This window comes from Podarcis liolepis, assembly GCF_965112155.1.
Source record: "Podarcis liolepis genome assembly, chromosome: 10".
Classification (NCBI taxonomy): domain Eukaryota; kingdom Metazoa; phylum Chordata; class Lepidosauria; order Squamata; family Lacertidae; genus Podarcis; species Podarcis liolepis.
Window position 1 is genome coordinate 31,248,562 of NC_139562.1, and position 21,425 is coordinate 31,269,986.

The following is a 21,425-nucleotide window of genomic DNA, read 5'->3' on the forward strand; positions in this document are numbered from 1 at the left end:
TAAAATAACATTAGAACAGCAGAGGGTGCTGTAGATCCAAGAGATTTGTATCAATGTAGCACCAGAAGTGTCAGGTAAGGCTATTCCTGACAAACTGATGGTTGTAAGGAGAGTTGCTACAGGGCAGAACTATAACCATCTCTTGGAAACTGGAAAAGTCAACCTAGTAGCTACCTCTGCTTTCAACAAATGGCTATTGTGAGACAAAACTGAGGGCTTGTGTGCTACCGGGTTAAATCAAAGTTATTAAGCCTATTAATGACTGATGCAGAAGGAGAAAGCTCTGACAAACCTATAGAGCCTTAGTCCCAGGTGAGAATCCTAAAGCTGCTTTTTTATTTAAAAGGTCAAAGATTGTAATGTGTATGGGTTGCTCGTGCGTAAGTTGCCGCCTCTCCAGTCTTTGTTGCCTTGCTAAACCTTTCAGTCTGGGCAACCCTTCACTTCGTGGCTGCCTCAGTCGCTAGCAGAATCCGTCAGTGGGCGTTTCTTAAATCTTTTCCAACATAAAAGTTGTTTGACACCCAGTCTCCTCCTACTCTCTCTGCGCGGAAGTCTTTTGCGCAGGGTGGGCGTGGGTAGCGGAGGACCCGTGCTCTCCCCGCTGGTGTCCGGTGAAGAGTCCTGGAGCCCTCTCGCCGATTCCCCCATCAGCCCCTCTATATCCCTGGTGTTGTGCTGATTTGCTTCCCCATCTGCGGAGCTGCCTCTCTCCCTGCTGGGCCCTTCTCCAGCATCATTCGAGAGCCTTCCCTCCACCTCTAGCTCTGATGTCAGTTCCCTGACAAAGATAAAATACTTCCCTTGATATTTTGAGCTTTTGGAAACAAAGCATTTTCAATTATTTTTATTGTACTGAAATAATTTATGAGTCTCCTCCTTTTCATTCATGATCCTGTGTAAGGTTAAGGAGCAGACTTACAAGGAAGCAACACCTCACACAGGAAATGTAAAAAAAATAATAATCCTGAAAATGGTAGGTTAACCAGTGGCTGCAAATGGCTTGTGAAACAAACTGGCTGCAAAAACTGTAAAGCAGGAGATGGGAACCTCAGGCTCTAGGCTCTCTCTATTTAGCTCCTACATCACTTTCCCCACCCTCCTGGAGTGTTTTTGCCTAGCTGGGCTATATTACTGAACTGTGATAATGGGCAATATCCAACTAAGCTATACTGAGAATAGACCTTCTGATTTATTATACAAAATCATTTTTCCTATCTGAATTTCTCCATCTTAGTTAGAGCCACTACACAGTACTAAAAGCCTAACATACTCCTGCATTATACTGAACTTGAAAAGAAGATGTGCAAAGTCAAATATTTTAGTGCCACTGATGCTAAACAGTGTTTGAAGGCTGTAGAGAAAATCTGCTCATATTGCACCCTGTTTTCCCTCTCCGAAGAAAATACAAAGGATGATAAAGGTTTGATGTAGATGACTCTCTCACACCGATATGGCACTCTAATATTCCTAAAAATAAATCTGATAGGCAATGGATGGAAATCTAATAAAGTTGTCAAAAACATAAATTTCACTGTTCAAGTACACTGTGTCCTGTGAAAATATCAGGCATTCAGTCAATAAGGACAGTTACTATACATTACAATAGCTCCAGATTCTTCCAAGAACATTTGGCAACATAAATGCTTACTAAGTAAAAGACACAAAAATATATGTGAAAGGGTAATTAAGATTGACCTTTATTTTAAAAAGCTTTACTTTAACGCTTTCTAAAAGAGTTTGGGGTAGTTTTGATCTGGGGATCTTCCACTTTGTCCAGTTAAGGTGGTATATACCTTAAGAGCAAAATGCAAAACCACACCCACAAAACAACTGGTAGCATGGTCGTCTACAAAAAATTAAGTTGTTATTATTAGTGTGCTATTCATTATTCTTGACAACCTGTTTCCTTTTAGACAGTTTTTTATCTCTTGGGGGTGAAGTAGAATGGAATACAAGCTTGCACATGTTCAAGTAACATATCCTCAAAAGTGCATCTAAGTGCCAAGAGAATTGCCTCCTACACATCAACTCACTAGATGGCTTCCAGCAAGCCTTGCTTCTCAGCCACATACACAACTAGGCACAACTAGGCAAATGGAAGGGTGGGAAAACTCTACCCTTGTGGGGAGGAGGAAAGTTAATCACCCCTCAAGGTACCACACTTAAGAACATAAAGAAGCCCTGCTGCATCAAACCAAAAGCTCACTTAATACAGCGCCCTGTTCTCACAGTGGCCAACCAGATACAAGTGGGAATTCCACAAGCAGGACTTCAGTGCAAAAGCATTCACCTTCTACTTGTTCATTCCCAGCAACTGGTATACAGAAGCATAGCGCCTCGAACAGTGAAGGCAGAACATAGTCATTGAGGCTAATAACTATTAATAGACATCCTTCATAAAAACTGGCCCTGGCAAGACACAAGATCTACCCACCAGGGAAGAATGGCAGATGAAGCTGATGGATTACATGGAATTGGCAGAAATGACTGGCAGAATCCGAGACCAGGGAGAAGAGTCGGTGGAAGAAGATTGGGAAAAATTTAAAGCATATTTACAAAAATATAGCAAAATTAATGAATGTTAGAAGGATGCTGGAATGAAGTTACATGGCTTTAGCAGAAATGTTATAAAGAATTAAGTAAAAATGGATTGTTAATGGGCCAAAGTGTAAAATTTAAGGTCAGATTAGGTTAAGGTAAATCATAGAACAAAAATTGAGTAAGATGGAAAGGATTTGCTGAAATAGCTAAATTGAATTAGAATACAAAAAAGGGAGGTGTGAGGAGGTCGATGAAACAAGTAAATGAAAGGTAAAGATATGGAATATTGGATGTGTGTTTTAGTGTTTTTGTTTCTTTTTGCTGTATTGTTGTATTGTCTTTTTATGTTTTTCTTTTTATGTATTGTAATGTATGTTCTGTTAATTTCTTTATTGTTGTCCTTTTTTCTTTTTTCTGTCATCTTTAAACTTTTAATAAATATAATTATTTAAAAAAATGGCCCTGGCTATGTTTTGTCAATGTGCATTTATTTCCCTTAACTGCCAATAAATAATAATAATAATAATAATAATAATAATAATAATAATAATAATAAATAATAATAATAATAATACCCCACCCATCTGGCTGGGCTTCCCCAGCCACTCTGGGTGGCTTCCAACAAAATACTAAAATACAGTAATCCATCAAACATTAAAAGCTTCCCTAAACAGTAAATACTTCCAATCAGCATGCTCACTTCCCACCATAGCTGCCTACTTTTCAGTCTCTCCAATAAAGAATTTGAGGGGGGCCAGCCCCCCCACCAAATTGATGGGCGTTACCATTCAAATGCTCTGCATGTGCTGCATCTTGTAATCAATTATGGAGGGTGGGGCTTACCTCCCCCCCCCCAAAAAAAAATATTTTATTCAAGTTGGCACCCCTGCTGACAGTACAGAGTACAGTGGTACCTCGGGTTACATACGCTTCAGGATACAGACTCCGCTAACCCAGAAATAGTGCTTCAGGTTAAGAACTTTGCTTCAGGATGAAAACAGAAATCGTGCTCCGGCAGCGCAGCAGCAGCAGGAGGCCCCATTAGCTAAAGTGGTGCTTCAGGTTAAGAACAGTTTCAAGTTAAGAATCGACCTCCGGAACGAATTAAGCACTTAACCCGAGGTACCACTGTACTCTATTCCAAACTTAAAAATGGAAAGTGTAATGCTCGTGGTCAACAAAAGTGGTTTAAAGACTCTCTCAAGGCAAATCTAAAATAAGGTAGGAAACACTAGGAAACACTGGCCTGCAATCGCTCCAATTAGAGAACAGCCTTTACCAAAGGTGTTGTGGACTTTGAAGACACTCGAACTCAGGACGAAAGGGAGAAAACATGCTAAGAGGAAGGCACGTTTGGCAAACCCTCACTGTGATCAACTCCCACCCGGGAACCTATGTCCCCACTGACTGTGGAAGGACGTGTGGATCCAGAACTGGCCTCTAGAGTCACTTACGGACTCACTGTTAAGACCGTGTTCAGGGAAGACAATCTTACTCTGCTACAAGTGATCGCCAAAGAAGAATAGGTGGGTAGCCCTGACCACTTGTCAAAGTGGCCCATGGGGTGTGGGAAACATCAGAATCCGGCCCGCCAGCCCGATCCAGTTCCCCACACCTGTTTTAAGCCATAACTCATATTGTGATTTTATGCCTATATAAACGCACACACTTCTTTTTTTAAGCAGCAGTGGCCTCATAAGCTACAATGGATGTTGAGTGTGCATCCCACACATCCTATTTTAGAATGCCATGGAAATCCCTCTTCACTATCAGCATTTGCTTTAATCTAAGACAGCTGGAACTGGTTTATGACATCAGCCAAACAGAGTTTGAAAGACAAATCTTAAGTAGTTCTTTTTCTGGGAACCAAGATACTTTAAAAAATAGATGCATCCCAAACACTGGACATGCTGGGAATGTTTTGAAGGGGGAAAACCTCAATTCCAGTTTATCTGCAGAGGAAGCTGCAAACTAGGACAGCACACTCACAAAATGAAAGGAAGTGAACTTAAGAAAAATCCGTGTGTGTGTGTGTGTAGAAGAATCTATTTAAATAACTGGAACTGGTTTCTTTAAAATAGAAAAAAGGAACCTGACACATATGATCACATGCAACAAGGTTTACGGATACTTATCTACTCATATAAACCGAACACTGACAGAGCTACAGCACTCAAGTTGTTTTTAGTAAAGGATTTTTTTAAAAAAAGCAAGTAGCTTTCAGCAAATATTTAATGCCAAATAATTTCATAAATTGTGTTTCATACACCATCCTATAATAGTGTGCATTAGACTTCAGTGCATTTCCAGTGGAAATGGTTGAGAGAGAGGAGGGCCAGATTCAAAAATTACTTTATATTCTTTTTAAAAATCACTAGTGTTACAGAATTTAAACACACATAGCTTCAAACTATAACTGTATGGCTCTCTTCAGGTTAATGAACCCTGATCAGACACTTGATTGCAAGCAGGAATTAAGCCATAGTTTCCTGGCTCAGGTTGGCCTAGTTAACACATCAAGCTAAGCCAAATTGTGCCTTATTACAATGTGTTAGCATGTGGTCATTTGAGAAGGGGATCACAGCCCCTTCATTCCATCATTCTGTTAAGCTGTCATTGCTTGGTGTGTCCAACAAACTGCAATTCATTGTTTACTTCTCTCCAGACTAGCCACAAGCCATATCCAATGTTGGTTCTTGGTTTACAGTTTTTGGTTATTCTGGAGTGAGCTAAACCATGAGGATAGGTTTGGACAACATGTTCAGACAAGCCACGGCTTAGTTTGGGATTGCCAGTGCACCCTCCAGTACATCCTGTGGCACATACAAAAGGTCTTGTTAAAAAATCCTTTAAAAATCCACAATGAATGACAGACTCTTTGCTATTCCTGCTCCAATCCCTCTCCTACATGCCCCAACAGGAGCCATCAATCCCAACACAGATCATCACAGTATATCACTCTCTAAAAATTGTCCTTTTGTTCCAAATTTCACTTCCTGTGTTTTAATACTGATCCATAAACATCTAGAAGGACTAGCCTGGCTGCAGACCCTAACAACTTTTTAGAAAGAACGAAGTAAAGAAAGCAATTCCCCACCCTACCCCGAGCAACTGGGACTTTTATAGTATTTCCACTCTCATCTTTTTTAAAAAAAAGAAAGTAGGAATTGTCCAGTTTGCAAGGGATAACAGCTTTCTTAAGGAGTTATCTGAACAAAACATTCCACTAGCACAGAGAGTTGATTCTCTGGACCTCTTGTAAACATGAGAAGACTGCATTGCCATTAGACAACACATTAGACAATCCCTAACTTTAAGAGGGCATGCACTCAATTTCCACTGCAAGTGTTTTTATAGGAGGAAGGTACTGTATATGTACATCCTTACTTTGTAAAGGTATCAAATCTCTTCATTTCACACAGTTTAATCATATGAGAGTGGATCTTTACAAGAATTTTTACTAACCATGCTGTCATACAATGAAGATAAGCGGAATTTGAAACGTAAGCAAAAAAACAATTTTTGTAGAAGCAAAATTCGATAAAAAGCAGAAGCAAATTCCCAAAGATTAGTCCAAGTGCTCCCTGCAGAACTCCTCAAAAGTTAAAACCTGTAGCCTGCATGCTCACAGCCAGTAATCAGGAGAGAAGTCTTTCCCAGTCAAATTTACTTCATTAAAGAACCTAAGGTTTGGCAGCTATTTGCTTGAAATTCAGAGAAGTGATCTCATTGTTCAAACATTTGAATTTATGGGGGAGGAAATCTCCAAGTTGAAATACATACAACCTTTTTTATTTTTTTTAAAAAACCCACCTCTGCATTCTATTCCACTCCCCAGATCCTGGTACTGCTTGCACATTAACATTGTTTAACTAAAGGGAAGTTACCTGATTGAACTGCCATTAATATTGTTTCTGGTTCCAGCAGAATCATACCAAATCCTTTTCTCAAGGGAAACTATGAAAATACAGGAAGGATTGCAGATTCAGACTCATCCGAGACTTTCTTTCTAAAAGCAAATCCTTATAGACTGTCACTAAGAAGTGATATTTTTCTGTGCATTTCCAAGGTTATCCACTCTACCGGTACAATGCAAAATCAAGCTACAGAAACTCCAAAAGATCCGAGCCGCAGCAAGCAAGGATCCCTTCAGAACTCCCTTCTGTGAACAGCTTCCTTGCACAATCCCTCTTGTTTGAGAAAGGAAGAGGAGGTTGCATGTGAACTCTTAAATTCCCCAGAGGACTATACCAATGAGGGAGTTCTCTTCCAGGAATTAGTACACCCACATGACCCTCTACACTGAAACATTCACATAGCTTGAAAATTGCAGCCCACAAGAAGTACAATAACTCTGACACATGTTGCATCCAACAATATTTACAGATGAGACAATCAGGCTGAGAAATGTAGTAATGGATTTCACTCCCATTTTACCTGGTCATTATTTCTTGTCTCCAGGATGAAATTTATTTTAAGTTTATTACAACAGCTAATTTAAACATTTAGTATAAAATAAATGTATTAAGGCAACTGCCCCCCCCCCTAGTTCTCCTAGACAAAGAAAGTTATGAACTTAGTAGGTTATAGTATAATACTAACTTTTTAAATGTGCTTTCTTTCTGGAGGAATTTATATCTCATGAATTTAATTTCTTGAAACCATGGATTGCTTTTTTAAAACGACACAAAAACCAAAGAGACATTTGAAACATTTCTAGCATTATGAATGCGTCTCAGAATATTCTGTGCTGTGCACAGCACTTAAAAGAATGCTGTTTTTCAAATAGTGTAGTTGTGATTACTCGATTGCTTTTGTTCCAAGATTCCCCCTCCTCAAACTGACTCTAATATAGACTGTTACTCTTTGCTAAAGTTAAATACAGAAATAATTTTAGCATAAATGTAATTCTAAAGCTATTACTACCTTCAGAATTGGGGGGCACTAACCAGAACAAACCAAAGAGATCCTGGAATAAATTTGCTATCACACAAGTGACTGCTGCACAATGATACACAGTATCTTGAAAAGGAATTATTGACACTGCACTTATTTATATCACATTTTTAGTTTGTTGCACATTTCATAACATTTGTATTCACCCTTATACAAATCTAACTTGCAAGCTGATATTACACCCATTTTAAATATAACAAATTGAGGCCAAGAGGTTGCAACTGGATCAAAAGCTGGCACAAGCACAGAAGCCAAGATGGGACTTGAGGCCAAGTTTCTCAGATACAAGGTTGAGTGCACCGGGACCAAAATAAGAGCCTCTTAATGGGTCTTCTTCTACACAGAGTGTGTATATTGTCATGGGAGAGCATGAAGCAAGTGTATTTTAACATAAATATAGATATCCAGAAGATACCTTATATTATTGTAGTATCACTTAATGAATCTAAAAGTCAATTAGGCATCAGTCAGATGAAGTTTTATTAAAAATTTGACCACTTAAAAATCTCTACAAAGTTTACATTAAAAATAAAACATTCAACAAATTTTCCTTTGAAACAAGATCAACAGAAAATGCAACTGTATTTCACAAATAACGCTGAGCAGCGCACACAAAAAAAGATTATTATGCCATTACTGTCTTCCTCTCATGAATTATTCAAAGCGGGCATTCCACGTTGGTCATGGAATGATGAGCAGGAGCTTCTCAGATCTTAAAAGATTGGCTTTGGCTGCACCAGGGAGAGGCAGTCTGCTAGGCTATCCTTTCTCATGGTGGAAACCAAACAAATGCTACCACAGAAGAGCTGCATTTCCTTCCAGTTCTGAAATCAACATGCTCCAGTTGCCCATTTGTTTATTCAAATATACAAACTAAATTTTGCTCAAGTTCTTATGCTTCTATGCACCCAGTGCTTTTTTTCTGGGGGGTACGAATACACCTAAACCTTTTGTGAATCTAAGTTTGGCCTCACTGAGGGGTAGTATTTCAATATGCGTAGGAAAATGAGAGTACCCCTAAACATTTTTAAAGAAAGAAAGCACAGTATATACCTCTGGATAGACCTCCAAATCTTTGTCAAATGTATTCATTGTCATTCTACCAGCACATTGTTTCATTTGCATAATGTGTCTGGGAAAGGCTGCATGGGCACAAAAAATGCAGGGCAAAGCTATGATCTAATTTCCTTTGGTCTGAACTGAAATGAGAGAGAAAAAACTTGATTTAGATCTGTTGACTTTTGGTGGTGCTGTGGCACAATTATCTGATGATTCAAGCTGAATCAAGGCAACTTCATTATTTGTCAGGCTTCCACAAAGATCCTTGTGGGTTTTTCCAGCATTAAATGCATACTGTTCACATCTGCAAGCAACATTCATCATGGATCTCTTGAAAACGAATAGCCTGGGGATCAAAGGCTGAAAAAACTATTAGGTATACTAAACACTGACCCTGCACTAGCTATGACAAGTTCCAGTTCCAGAACAATATGTCCAGAATTTCACAGCGTGTTTGAAAGAGCCCCAAACATTGTATAGCTGAGTGGAAACTCTCCATTACCTGAGGCATTAAGTTCATTTCATGAAGTGTCTCAAGACTGAAATTCCGTACATTCCCAACAGCTGAGTTTCTCCAGAATGGGCTCCTTTTCTACACAGTGAAAACTCCTAAGCTATGCATGTCAATGCAGATTAACAAGCTACTGCAAGTTCTACCCAGTCTCTTCTGATCAGTTATGTGACTAACAATGCACAATCTGGAGAGCCGAACAGCCAGGAATGTGAAAGAACCAACACAGACCCAGACTGATACAATCGCAAGCTTTATGGCCTCAGGACATATGAAAGATTACAACTTCTGTTGACTACGGCTATACAAGTGATGAAGCACAGGGAAATGGTGATGTGATCATTTGATTGCAAGTGAAAGCCAAAATTACGAAATAAAAAAATAGCATACAAGAATTATTTTTGAGAGCTGCATGAAAACATATTGCTACCAGGAAGCAAAATCGTTAAGGCTGCAGTCCAAACCAAGTCTACCTGAATTCAGCTGGATTAAAGCTCATTCATAGATGGCTTTCGACTTTGGTCCTGCCGAGTTATATAAATCAGAACCATTCTTTTATGTGTTAGAGAGGCTGCAAGGACAAAGGCACCTTATATCACTTATGGTGGACTTGTCCTAAGGTGGAAGGTTATTGCAGTGTTTCCCAACCTTTTTTGGGCAAAGGCACACTTGTTTCATGAAAAAAATCTCGAGGCACACCACCATGCCAGATGGGGAAAGGTCACTTTTTACTTATGTAAAAAAAATAAAAAAATAGTAACAGCATAGAAGGTAGAGAAGGTAGGACTCGAACCAGTGGATTCACGTTACAATAAAGATTTTGACTAAACATGGGAAAGAACTTTCTGCTGGTAAGGGCTGTTCAACAGGGGAATGGTCTCCCTCGGGAGGTTTTTCCCTTCTTGGAGGTTTTTAAGCAGAGGTGGGATGTCTGTCTGCCATGGATGCTATGGCTGAGATTCCTGCACTGCAGGGGTTGTACAGTACTGGATAGCCCTGGGGATCCCTTCCAACTCTACGATTCTATTAGGATCCCTTTTATAAAAGAGAGAACTTTAATGGCACGGCCATTATTTATTTCGGCTTCTCCCAACGGGGCCACGAAGGATCAGAAAAGCTGAAGAAGAGACCCTTCCTCAGAGGAGGCGGGAGACCACCGGACCCGCCGAGGAGGGGAATCCGGCCGCCTTTCCCTCCAGAGCTTCGCCTTTTGCCCCGGCCAAGTTGCGCCGAGGGCGCCTTGCGGGCTCTGCGTGGCTTCAGGCGGAGCCTAGGAGCCACTTCCCAGCCTGGAGGGCAGGCTGTGCGCGGACCCCGCCACTCTCGGGGCGCAACCCAGACCCGGCTGCCTTCCACGGCCAGCAGAGGTAGGCCGCCGGCTTCTAACCCGGCGGAACTGGGGCGTCCCGGGCGCAGCGCCGCGCTCCCCGCTCCTCCCGCCCCGCCCCCTTCTCCCGGGTGCCCCCTCCCTCCTTTGTTCTCCGGAGCCCCGCCTCCCCCTCTGCCCCAGCTCGCCTATTGGCTCACGCAGCCGCCACTCAGGTGGGGGCCCGCTTTGGCCCCGCTCCCCGGCCGCCGAGAGAGAGTGGGAGCGTGCGGGGCTGGGCTGGGCGGCCGGGCGTCTCCTTCCCTGCGCTGCTTCGGCCGCGTCTGCAGCCGCCGCGGGACCAGGCGGGAGGCCAGTCATGCCCAGACACTGCCAGCCGCTCGGAAGGAGCCGTTGCTCCGCCGGGCAGCGCCTGCCTGCGCGCCCCTCGCTCCCTGCGCCGAGGATGGCGGGGGCGCCGGGCGCAAGGCAGCGCCGGGGCTGCTGGGCAAGCGGCAGATGCTGATGCAGTTTGGGGAATTCCTGTCACAGGGAGCAAGGCAGAAGCGGATGACGGGGCACGTTCCCCGGGGGAGCGGGGCCGGAGGATTAGCCCGACTCGCCAGCCTCCCTCCCACGGCACACTAGGCAACGTCCGGCGGCACACTAGTGTGCCGCGGAACACCAGTTGGGAAACACTGGGTTATTGGGCATTGATTTTTACACATATTAAATTGTACAACAATCCTTAACAGGTGACCCTCTGCTTGCTTTCCTTGCTAATGATCCCTGGCATAGAATTTGTCTTTTTCAAAGCTACTGCATACAGGTTTGACATCTTCATTGAGCTATACAGTACTGACATTCCTGGAGCACAGCTTTCTTTTAGTAACCAAATATATTTTTGCCAATTTTGTTTGTAACACAGAGTTTTGAAATTATATGGTATTTATTCTCATTAACATATTGTATGTTTCCAGTCTTGAGGTATTGAACTTACAGCAATATATGATCATACTAGGTAACTAAGAAAATGGAGTTCATACATATTTGTGGAGCCAAGATTGTTCTTCAATTTGCAGAACTACCAGGCACATCAACATTACAAGGAGAACCACATTACAGACAAATGCAAATGTAATCATTTCAGACTTTGAGGTTGAAATGTATGCATTTCCTAGTAAAAGATTGTGTAAATACATTTTTTCTATAAAAACGTGTGCAATGTAAGGCACACTGAGGGTTAACCTCCTGGGAGGCTACTCAGCACATTAAGTAAACTCAATTCTGACTCAGCAGACTGTGTCTGGAGTTGAGAACAGAAGAATCCTTCAGAAGAATCCTTAACAACAATAACAGTTAACTTTTTCTGCCCCTTGTAATGACTACCTCATGCCACTGCTAGCATATCCTTTCCATTGCCCAGCATAAGAATTAGTCATACATTCAGCACCAGGTTTACTCCAGAGCCAATTTGATAAGGCTAGGCGTGTTTAAACAATGAACTGCAGCCCACTTACACTGCACTATCAGAGTTACAACTATGGTCAAAATGAGGAGGAAATGATCACACCTAGACAGCAAACATTCATGGCTAAACCTGTGTATGATGTGGCAAATTAAACATTTACCTGTACCTATGCTACTTTGCACATTCTGGTTTAAGAATTCAATAGGGAATTGTAATATAAAAGCACTAATTATCTATTCCTAATTATATAATTTCAGTAAAAATACACTGCTAATTATATATTCCTAAATCTGTAAAGCCAAATGCTTTTTTTAAAAGTAGTATTACATACAGCAGTTTTCATGCTAACTTTGTAACTACATTTTATTTTTATCATACATCCCAAATTACCTGTTGTACAACTGAAGATGAAGACAGATGTAAACTCTGGATATATTATCAGGTCAGTTTTCCCCAAACCAATAATGGCACAGGTGGGCAAACTACAGCCCTCAGGAGCTCTATGTGGCCCATAAAATTCATTTCTAAAGTTACTGCAAAATTGCTCCAGATACTAGGTTTCTAAAGATGTGCTTGTGAGATCACCTTCTGGGGTGGACCAACCCAATGGATCCCAACCTTGCAGGGGGAGTCAGTCACAGCCAAGCCAAATCTCACCAGATCATGATCCATTTATGAAAATCATGTGACACTCACCCCTTCAAACACTTGTTTACTTCCAATCTATTCTGTAGCAAAAACCAGATCTGCAAATACGCTGAGCCCATGATGTATTCAGACAGCCCACTCTATTCTAATGGCAAAGAAGTCCTGAGCCAGACTAGACAAGGCTGACCAAAGCTGGACATTCAAGTCCACCAGAACCCATTGTTCTTGTTCTCCAATACTACACCAAGACTGCCTCTACCAACTGAGAAAGGGAGGCAGCTGGGCAGCAAGTGGGTAAACACCCACAAGATCCCTATTTGTCTCTCTGACCCAACACCAGATACAAACCCTCACATCTGGCTGAGGTGGGTTGGTTCCTCTGTGAGGGAGAGGAATGGAATCCCTTGTCCCCAAACCCTTGAACCTATGCTGTTGCTGCACTGAGTACCAAGACAGGCAAGTAGAGCATGCCCACCCAAGACTGACCCCAGGTCAGTCACCTCCTCCACAATCATATTATGGTTGAGAAGTGTTTGATTTAGACTGACCAGATGTTCAGCAGCAGCAGCAGCAGCAGCAGCAAGTGAGAAGGCAAGTTGACATGGCTACTCAAGATCTGCTGACTGAATGGCAGCCCAGAGAGGGAAACAGCATGCAAATGATTCTTAGCTTTTCTCTTGGGATAACATGGTCCAGCCCTCACACTAAATAACCCTAATAATATTTGGCTTTTCTATAGCGCTTTGAATACTCCACCACGGCAACAACCCTGCCTTCGCAATAACAAAGCTCAGTGTTAGTACTAATGGCACTGGGTTTTATATCCCCATCAGATATGGATCTCCAATTACACAACTGCACATCAAAACTACTTGGAGAACTGCCACCATATGCAATTTTATGTTCCTTTGGGGTGAACTATGGAAGGCATTCCCAGTCAGGTTACTTCCAATCCCAATCAACTGCAGCTTGCAGAAAACTGCTGAGTGTAATACATATTACTAGTTTAAGAACTACCCTCTACTGCCCATTGAATAATTTATACAATTTATAGGCAAATTTGACTGTGATTCTTTTGCAGTGGTAAGAATTTAAGCTGCATCACTTCCAAAACCTGTACAAAAACAGCCTGCTTCAATATTTGTAAGACTGTCAGGGACGAAGCACAAAGCATGAACTGTTACTGTTCCACTTACCATTCTTCCTCTCACTTAGTGGAGGAAGGTTAGGGTTCCGGCCAGGATGGAGACCTAGGGTCAGCTCAGGCTGCAGGGACAGCTCCTGCAGCTCATTGGCAACAGCTTCACTCTGGGGGCTTGGTGCCGCCGAAAGAGACACCAACACTGCTTCATCTTCATTCTCGCCGGCCCCTCCTCCGTCCAGCCCATTTGCAGCAGCGACGGAAGGGGGCAGGCACAGCACTCCGGAGAAATCCACTTTGGCTTTCGTGATGGCAACCTGAAGACAGAACATATAAGAGTTGAACAATGGCATATATATATATTATTCTACCTTCCAAGAAGTAGGCCTCTTCTCTAGCTGTAGCTCTTTTGCAGGGTCCCCCACGTTGTTTCAAGTTCAAAATAAATAGGCACAAACAATCTGCATACAAAACCTATGAGCATCTACAGCTCAAAGCAGCTAGAAATGTCTTCCTTCTTCCATTTCATACCTCAGAAAAGTCACATTCATAAGAGTAATCTGGATACATTAACTTTGTTTAAAGGTGTAATATAATCAAATAAGCCTATATACACAACAAAAGAGGAAACAAGCTACTATTAACAACTAGGAACTGAATGAACTGCTGAGTTTGGCTCTGGAAAGGCTCAGCATATCCTGAAACAAGCTAATTTTGCCCTGCCGAAACTCCATGGCAAATTGCAAAATCCTTATAGAAAACTTTCAAGAGCTCAGAATAGCCTTCAGGCATGCATTACAAGACCTAGTGTAGCTGTGCTGGGCCTCTTCTTACAAACACAGCAGTCTCTGATGTACCGCAGGATCAATGACAATGTTGACCAACTGAGCACTAAAATTGCAAAGCAAGTCCCATCATAGCAGCCCTTACAGCTTAGGTTATTTCTAGACTGGAACCAGAGTCCACCAGCACTGGACAAGTGCTAGGTGACTGGGGTGAATTTTGGTACTATTCTTACTGGTTATCAATTTTATAATTCTAATTTATTAGTTTAATAGGGCTAATAAATTCCCTCAAAAAGCACTAGGAAACAGCCTGCACAAGACCAGGAAACAGCCCACTCTGGTCCCCTTCCCCCACGCCCACCAATTTACAAGATTAATGCTATTTCAGTGCTTTCTCAAACGTTATCACAATAATACTTCCTTTATGCCCATTTATCAGCTTGTATGGTCCCACAGCGAGATGTACGAGCAGGTAGTTCTTACTCGCATGTACTGTTCAGGTAGAAAGTCCCTTCCCTGCCTTGTTCATTGTTTCCTCCATCTCAGAGTTTGTACTAATGGCTCGTGGGTCTTTGCCAGGCTGAGCTTACTGCACTTTTGACTGCATGAGGGAAAAAGACAAATACAAAGATTTTCTTTCCTCTTTCTCTTGGAGCTGGGAGCAAAAGGGAAATGAGTGGAATGAGAGTTGAAGTCTAACTAATTTGGGGCTGAATCTGGGTGGGAATGAACTTGGAGAAAATTGATCTGGGGTGTTATGCATTACTGGCTATGATATTCAGTACCCATTACCCCTCTGTTCTTCATTTCAGATGTCCTCACACTTAGCAGCAATGCTTATAAGGCTATGGGGACACAGAGCAAGCCTATAATCATATGGCATGTTCTGTAATTTTCTATAAAGCTGAACTCTACACGTGTGTTTCTTACATTTTAAATACATTTCTAACAGGGACTATGCATGAAGAGTAATAACACTCCTGTGATTACTTGTCAGTAATAACTCCAGCTAATTTCAAGGTTTTATCTACAGGAATTAAAAAAGCATCCGCCCACAATGATGCCTTGAAACAGTGGAAAAACTAAGGCTGTCAACTGATGAAAAGAATTTTTCTTCATTAATCAGTTTATGCATTATAAAAATTAGAATATGGATATTCTTTGGAAACAATGAATCATAACATAGCTTGAATTAAGTTGTAAGATATCACTCATCTTTTGGGAGGGGATATATTTGATATTGTTTTGCTCAGTCAACGTAATAGGGACATGCTAGAACAAAAAAAAAAGCCTTTAAAATGTTGAATTCATAGCCCCCCATTTAAAACTGGATCACTGATTAAGGTTTGTGACCCCCATATAAACTGCATAATACTTTACAAGTCTGAGGATGCAGTTGCATTATAAAGCATACTGTCATTCTCCACATATCCCCAGCAATCAAAGTTTCTGTTGTTAGCAAATTATTTTAAGACAGAAAGGTGGGGAAGTAATTCCATTAGCAAACTTGCTATGGACGTTTCTCTCTATTCTTCGTTCCTTTAAGTCAGTTTCTATTTAGGAGTGGTTACCAGGGTAATGGCAATTTCCTACTCATTTAAGAATTGCTAAGCAACCTGCATCAACTAGCAGCAGCAGGTGGCATGCAGAAGTAGGCTATTTTGGGAAGCAGTAACTACTTTTCTTGCATTTAAAAAAAGCCATCTGTTACATGTCTCTGGCAACTGTGATCAGGAGGCCAAAAGAAAATCTAAAGTAATCTTTAGGCAGAGTGGTGTTAAGTGGATCAAGTTTTAAGCTAAACAGAGAAGGAAGAAGCAGTGGTGTTATAGCTGAGGACAACATTCTTTCTAGACAATCCTAATTCAGAAAAGTAGGAAACTGCACCATGTTGTTGATAGTCTACTAATAAGCAGAAAACAATCACCTAAAACTGGGTATTAGAAATATCAGTGCTCCAATCAGTTCTTCAGAGGTTCAGGCTCAAGTCTTTCCTTATCCCTGTTACTAATGACACTACACTTGGAAATTCTTAGGATTAAATCTAGGAACAAAATACATTAAAAAATATGCACTGCCTAGAGCCATGACAGGTCTTTCAGATAACTGAAAAATAAGGCCAGGAAAGTCCAATCAACATAGTTTTCTTTTATTCATTCATTCATTCATTCAATTCCATCTATCCTGCCCTTACTCCCAAAGGAACCCAGATGCATACTATAGACTGTGATCTGCATATTTAGGGAAGTTCTATTTTATAGAGGGACATCCACCCTGCTACCTGCTATGCTCTTTCTTGAATCTTCTCTATGCAGACAACTACCTGATTGTGGTCTTTTGAATGATTCTCCAAGTAAGGAACTAAAGTGTGCACTCATTTTCAGTGTACAAAGTGAATGGTATAAGAAGCCACTGCTTTCCCTATTATCCTGTCCCTCCCCAGCGGTGCAAGGAGGGAAACAGTACATCCAGTACTTCTACTGACAGTGCTGAAAATCAATGGTACAAGCACCTGTTTCACAAGGAACTTCTGCATCCCTATGGTTCTTTCCTTGTCAGATTAGATTAGAAATGCCACAGGGACAATAACTTGTCATTCCCCAACCAAGAGCAAACAGCACCAGTCTTAAGGCAAATTCATACCAACTATATTTAAGCACACTAATGTTTTATGTGGTTATGCAATGAAGTCATCTATCATATCTCCATCATATACACAGCACAAACAAAAAATGGGTTCCATACAACATAACTGAACAGTTCACAGAATTACTTGATTACAGCTACTTTACACCTATTTTGCCTTGTGGAAAGCTGTACATGCACTGGATTTCCTGCAGGGAAGGGCTAAATTTTGATTGTAGAACATAGAAACCTGCCAAACTCAACTGGGAAGGCTTCAAGGAAGTTGAGGTAAGTCCCAGTCTACAGAAAATTCAGCGCCTGTTCAGTCTTTAGGTACACACGGATACATAAAAATATGTATTTTAACTTAACAAGGCTTTCCTAGAAACTCTGGTTTAGTCTAACCACAGGTCCAGAGGATGGCACTATCTAGTCAATCAAGTACCAACAATGCAATCAAATATTGCTAATATTAAAGTTGTATAGCATACTAGCATAGCTAGATTGTATGACTGGTAATAATTATACTGTTGCTAGCATAGCTACTGTAGATTGTATGACTGGTAATAATTATACAGTTGCTCTTTAAAGTGCACAGTCCAGTAACAGAAGCAGAAGGCAAAAAGAAAATTTTTGTGTCTCTAAGTAACGCCTCCTTTATAGCATATTCAGTAAGTTAGGGGAGAGATAGCACAGAAATGTGGACACCTTGAAACTCCTTTTTCCGAGTTGCACAAATTTCCACTCCCAAGTTCTAAAAGCATGTGATCACAGAAATAATGTTAAGTGGAAATTGCAACACTGATGTTATTTTATCAGTCCTATAGCTTCTGTTTGTTGTAAGAAGCAACAGATGTTAACTATATATCCATTGATTGAGGAAGTATTCTGCAGGCCCTTGATTGAGAAAGACCAAAACAAGTTTTGCAATCCATGTAGACAGAGGAGCAAGTGTGATAAGGATTTGACAGATGGCATGCTGATGCAGGAAGGGGGTCTGCAACACTGGACCTTGCCTCTTCATTATTTTCAAAAGGAATAAATAAACAATATGCAATGATCACCTGAAATATCATTGCTGTAATAGGAAAGGATGAAGTAATAAAACAAGTTGTGCCCCTGCAAGAAAATCTGAAAAGGCTGTGATCCTATAAACACTTAAGCTTCATTTAAATGACTCGGATTTGGGTTCACCTGCACATATTAACAGTATTTATGTCAGCCTACTGTACCAAGTATGTGGACACATACCCAGGAGGGAGGAAATGCATTTATAACTGGAAGCACATTTCCAGATACCATTCCACTAAAAAGCAGTGGTTCCCACAATGGCCAGCCAGATCTCTACAGGAAACCCAAATGCAGGACATAATGACAATGGCCCTCTACAGATGGATCACATGGGTGTGGCTTCAGTGAGAAGTCCATGCAGCCACAGCAATTAGAGCTTCCAAAATTACCAGTGGTGCTTTTTTCCTTAAGCCCAATATAAAATGCTTTTTCTATACCCAGTCCAACCAAATCATAGGTCAGCATTTAGCAAATGATGTTCAGGCATCACTTGCTCAGCACTGATCCACGCCCTTCAGGAGCACAGCCAGCACAAAGCTGTTTGACTCACCACTGTATTTCAACAGGAAGTCTATTAACCTGTCATACTCAACCATCCAAAACTCTCCAACCTGCACACAGACTTGGATCTATGAATGAGTATTTTTTAAACATTTAAGGTTGTTCCCCCCCAAATTGTGGTAATTTGCTTATTAAGCAAAGGGGGGTGGGGTGGGAGAGACTTTAAAAAGATTTCCCAAGCTCTTAACAATCAACTCTTTCAGAATCTTGCTTAGCTTATCAACCCTCCCCTCCACAAAAAAAATATTCTTCTCCATACATCCTACTCCTCTTAAACTGCCATCTGTAGAAACACAGATGTTTTGTCATCTCCATAGGCAAGCTCACACTTTGTGCAGAAATGTTTGCTGACTCATGCTTTGCCATATACACATATAAAGTGTTAGGGACAAACGGGCATCTAACATTTTAACATGGAGCAGACGTGCACCAGGAAGCCATTTCTAATCAAGTACTTACTGCAGGTCCCAATGGGGTGATTTATTTAGAGCAGGGTTCGGGGACCTCTGGCTGACAGGTCAAATTGGGACCACAAGCTACAGATTTCCCAAACCTCACTCATCTGCCTTTCACCTGATATTATATGTGACATCAGGTGTGGCACAGAGATGCAGGGGGTTTGGCTACGCAACAGTTCCCTAAGGGGAACTTGATCACATATCCAATCCCTGAAGAAAGCAGCTTTGCCAACACTTTACTTGGCACTATGAAGCACTTCCCACATGCCAGCTGGCTGTAAGGCATTTGGGAAGCACTTTGCTTAAAAGATTTGCAAGACTTGTGCTCAGAGTTTCCCTAGTACTGAAGATAAGGCTTCCAAAGCTCCTTGCACTGAGGTTCCCAAGTGCCTGCCAACTAGGTCACTGTTGGGTGCCTGGAAAGTGCTGCACAAACGACTTTGACAGGTGAGTTGGCCTGCCCACCTGTTTAAGTTGGCCTGTGGGCTATAAAGATTCCCCACCCCGATCTACAGCTTAATGTGAACCTTTGGGCAGGTGGATGATTATGAGAACATGGAGCCCCTGAACTTGAGTTTTCTGGATTATCAGCATCAGTGCCTTTGTCAGGTGAGGCATGCATGTCTGTGATTCTTTCAAATCATGAGAGGTAGCAACTTAACAAACATATCAGTGATGTGGGATGAAGAATTTTCCACAGCTATGTTTTTCCATGGACCCAAGTCCATTTCTAAAGATGAGTTGTTCTGGGGAAGTATTAGTTTGAACACTATAATTAATTATGCAAAAAAAAAATCTAAGGCACAAAGAAATTTTCCAAAAAAATGTTTTCCTTAAAAAACTTTCTGATTCAAAATTTTCCAGGAAGTTCACATTGCCCATGAAAACCATGGGTTCTGAAATAGCTACCAGATTTTGTGTTTGGTATAAAAATACACAATAGTAATTAATTTTTTACACACAGATCCAAAAAGCTAGTATCAATAAGGTTCCCCTCAACCCCTCTCAAGTATAATATGTCAAAGCCAATCTCCTTTGCAGGAGGGCATGGTTGCGGGCTGGCCTCACACTTTCCCGCACTTAGTGGTGGCGTTTCGAGTCCCCCGCATCATCAGGGAGTCGTAGCCCGTGTCACGCCCGCAGCCAGCCAATCCAAGCTGGGAGCTCTTCCTTCTGCTTCCTGCTTCAGCGGATCTCCCGCCCTTTCTTCTTGCATTCGACAACTTAACCTTGCTATGGACCTTGGTTGGTCGCCTGTTGAAGGGGCCTGGTAGGAATTTTTCCACTTGGCAGATTGGCACCAGCCACTTGGTTTTCACCTACCTCGTAGCAAATTGTCACAACTTTGTAAGGTTTGGTGGTTAGGCATTGGAAAAGTTTGGTTGATGGGAGGAGAAGTTGTGGCCATCACCTGCCCCTCTCCCCTTTAAGGGTATTCCGTTAAAAGAATCCAGGGGTCGTGGTTCCTGTCCAAAGCCCAGGGAGAGGCTAGGGCCACGGTACGACCACACCGGTGACCCTGAGGGGAGATCCGAGTTGATGTACATCAACGGTGCTCCCCCTACTGGTGGTTAACCCTTGTGAGACTCCCTGCATGGCAGGCAGGAGCCAGATATAGTCGGTTTGGGTCCAATGCCTAAGCCAATACCATTCACATTCTGTAACCAATAATGTTGTGGCCTTTATTAGCCCATTAACCTAAGAGACTGGTGTCCACGTGTCTTATTCATCAAATGGGGGGGGTACAGGGCCTTGGCATGCAATTAATTTTAAAAGGAAGCAATGCAACTGGAAGATTACAAACCTTATAGTTCCCACAAATCAATCCAGTTCTGTTCCATGTCAGGTGCTCCAATCACTACAAAAGAAACAGAAATCACACAAATCAAATCTCTTCTACAAGGCTTAAGCCATGTTACCTACAGATAAAAAACAAAGCAGCTCCCATCTTGTTGCCACCAAATTTAAGTTGTTTGGCATCCCCTCTAAAGCAATGTCAGGATTCAGACAGTATTTGAAGGCTACATTCAGATGACATCTCCTCTGCCTGTGGTTTGGAGAATCACGAACAATACTCCTCCCTTCACAAGCACAATTTAATAAATTATTTCTTGGTTTAATCCAGTCCTGGTTTGTTTGCATATGCGGATCAAATCCCAGTTGAGACAATCTGTGATTCTTTTAACATCTTACTGGTTAATTTTGAGTGTACAATGTATACAGAAACAGTCTTTATTTACAAATAAAGTTTTTGTAAATTACAAAGTCTTTATTTACAAATACAGTAAA

At 41.6% G+C, this 21,425-nt stretch overlaps 1 protein-coding gene across 3 annotated transcripts in view; it reads right to left on the reverse strand.

The window, feature by feature from the left end:
- Positions 1–21,425, reverse strand: part of MRTFA (myocardin related transcription factor A) — an 80,934-nt gene that overhangs the window by 50,814 nt on the left and 8,695 nt on the right. For 2 of the 3 annotated variants that reach the window (XM_083462286.1, XM_083462284.1), the window contains exons 2-3: positions 20,941–20,994; positions 13,692–13,953 (exon numbers count right to left, since the gene is read on the reverse strand). The gene's annotated coding sequence lies outside the window, so the exon portion shown is untranslated. The remainder of the gene's footprint in view (positions 1–13,691; positions 13,954–20,940; positions 20,995–21,425) is intronic. The other variant, XM_083462285.1, reaches the window with a different exon arrangement.